Here is a 3,265-nt window from a genome sequence, read left to right on the forward strand (position 1 = left end):
AACAAGTTTTTATTCATCGCGGAAGTTTACCATGTCCAGAGCAGCGAACGTCCGTGAGGAATAGTACTGCGCATACATTTGAATAGCACTTAACATAGTTTGCAAAGATCCGATTCACTTCAAAATGGTAACGAAATATCTTAAGGGACATGTTTACGCGTTGGCAGATTATCAAGCTTGTACTCTTAACCTGTACGTAATGGTACTGATGAAACCAAATTCGTAATTTCCGTTGAAATATTGCTCTTCCGCTAAACACTTTCTCCACTTTACGCGCATTTTACTGAAACTCAATATTTTGACCTCTTATTTCACTATCCCATACTTTAATCCTCACTCCCAAATAATGACATACCTTTTTAAGATGTATCTGATCCAGGCAGTCTCTATAACCCAACAAACATAGCACATTTTTCATCACGGAGGTTCGCATATAGCTCACGGACGTTCGGAACAAACTAGATATTAAACAATGCAGCTCTCTTGAGTTGGAAAACGCATTCTACTCACAACAAACAGCAATTTCATGTCGAGAACAAACTCCTCTGCAAAATCTTAAATAGATATTACAAATTCTCAATTATAAAAGCTTGTTTATCTTTTCATACTGAGGAATCAAAGAAAACAATTTTTTTTTCCATCTCTCGTAAATGAACGTACAAACGTACGTGTAATCTCAGTGACGTAGTCCATCCTTGAGAACGAATATATTTATCAAAATTTCGTTATCACGAAGTAAGGATTCAGGTCCAAAATTTGTTATTTAAAGTCTACAATGTAAAATTTGCCTATAACGAACATGGTCACAGCTAAATATGACAAAAAATTAACATAGAAAAACAAAAGAAATGTGATACGAAGTTTAACTGGGGAGGTCAAACGAATACGTTAGGAAGGAATCCCTCTGCGTTTGCTCCTTGTGTTTATACACACTGTTACCGAGGAGAATTTGTGTTATTATATTAGTCAGAAATGATATAAGGTTCGATACTGCGAAGTTTCGTCTTAACAAGATACAATAAGTCCATATAACTTTGTTGGATAACCTCATGATAACCGCTTTCACCTAAACGAATATCATTCCCATTCCACTTTTAGAAGAACGGACCTAAAAATAATAAACCTTAATATTTAATTTTCAGACTAACAAACTTTCGGAATAAGAACATTTTTAATAAGAAACCTCCTGAATTAACGACGAATATTTTTTGTCCATTTTTCGGAATAACAAACCGTTGGACATTCGGAGTAACGAATCTTTGGAAGAGCGAACGTATCAAAGTGCAACCTTAAACCTATTCTTAGTCATTACTTTTTTAGCATGTGTTTTCAAAGTAAGCACAAAAGCACAAACAAATTATTGACGATCTCTCTGTCTCTCAAATGTCAAATAAAAAAAAAAAATCTTGCAAAGAATTACAAATTAACATTGCTTTTCATTGATGAGTATAAAAAAAACGCCATGTCATGAAAAGCGGAGGATTTGCGTGGTTTCATCAGACAATAATTGTATACTGCATTATTTTTGTTCGCTTGTTACGGCATTTCGATAAATGAAAAAATAAACAAAAAAAAAAACTTCTCCAGAGGAGTTTGGTATAACGGGAGTGCACTTGCAATTATTTTCTCGGTGTGTTGGAGCTCGATCCCTTCTCTGTTTCTTCTCATTTTCATTCAACTGCTTCCACGTCCTTTTGAAACTTTTCCGTTTCTTCCTCAACACACGCCCATTACAGACTTCTACCGTCATTATCATGAATGTGATTGCGTAGCACTTTTCGGATTTGTTTTTTTTTTTTTCTGTTTGGTCGCAGCATGTTCAGGCTACTTAGGGAATGAGAGAAAAATCGTCGTGAAGAGAAAAATAAGAATGAATTAAGGCATTTAATATCATGACAATTACAGCGAACGTCCGTTATGGAGACCGAAACTGGATGTGTTCTGTTTGAGACGCCAGCTACCATACTCAAAAGATAAACACTTGGAACATCTGTCACTAAAAAGTGGCACTGTTCTTCTTTCTCCTACAATGTAATCCATTGACTTATTCTACCAACGAACATCCGTGACCAAAACGTTTTCCGTTTGTTATTTCAGGTAAATTGAGTGCTGAACGTTATTCATTTTTGGGTATGAGCGACTCGGTGATTTGGTAATATTTTCAAGTAACATTAACTTAACGTGCAGTGATACATTTGTAATTATCAGAAATTTTCTTTCTCGGATAGAACGTCCGTGAGCGAAACTTTCAGAACCTGTTTAATTGTCTCCAAAACCTCATTGGAAAGAAATTTAAATGCACAGAAATTACAGATTACGCAAAATTCCATTTTCCTATATCTTTGTTTTCAGTGTTAAGCTGTTTTTGGATAATTAGAGGGAAAACAAGCGTAAAATTGTAAGTAAATTTTCAACTGTTTGTTCATTATGATCACATAACGCCTTAAAAATTCCGAAACTACTGCTCTAAACTCATTGTTGACTTTGTAAAACTTTATTTGTCGCTTTTACAGCCAAAAATTTTAAAGAATACACGACACTTTCGTGGCAAGTTATCCCTATCGGTAGGATTGCACACGTCACGGACGTTCGTTCTAATACTAGGGTCATGTTCCAGGACGGATAACTAATCGGCAGAGAGTACCTAGCCTTTCTAACTCTTTCAAAAATTTGAAAAGGTATTGTCAATTCAAATTATAAGAAAATTGACATCCTTGCAACATAATATGTATTGCTCAGAGGAGATCAGGAGGTGAATTTTCAGAGAAAATATTAATTATTTGCTTGGTTTTCGGTGAATTGCATGGTCCAAAAACTGCGGACGAGCCTCAGTCCGCTCCAAAAATGATATGCAGCTCCTCTGCTAGAGAGCCAAAGGTAACATGTACCTTCACCATCAAAGCAAGATGGTGTCCCACTCGAAAACGTTTTAATCATCACGGACGTCCTCTTTTTCTCGGAGGTTCGTCTAAAAATATTCGCTTCCTATTTGACAAAGGATGGACAGAAACTCAAAACAAACATAATCGTGTAGCTAGATCTTAATTGATTACGACTCAGAACAATATCGCCAATAAAGTTTAATGGGCTCCGATATTTATTAGAAAATAGCGGAAGCACGTCCGTGACGAAAACTGAGTATAATTTTGCATAAAAGAATGTTACGTCCCATGTACAGCCAGTAGACGTACAATTTTTGCAGGATGTGTTCATAAGGTGGAATACCGAATTTCCTTATGCATTACAGTTGGGACAACAAAGTAGA

Source organism: Diadema antillarum, unplaced genomic scaffold (genome assembly GCF_040938485.1).
Source record: "Diadema antillarum isolate AM-2024a unplaced genomic scaffold, OU_Dant_1.0 seq00000143_RagTag, whole genome shotgun sequence".
Classification (NCBI taxonomy): Eukaryota; Metazoa; Echinodermata; class Echinoidea; order Diadematoida; family Diadematidae; genus Diadema; species Diadema antillarum.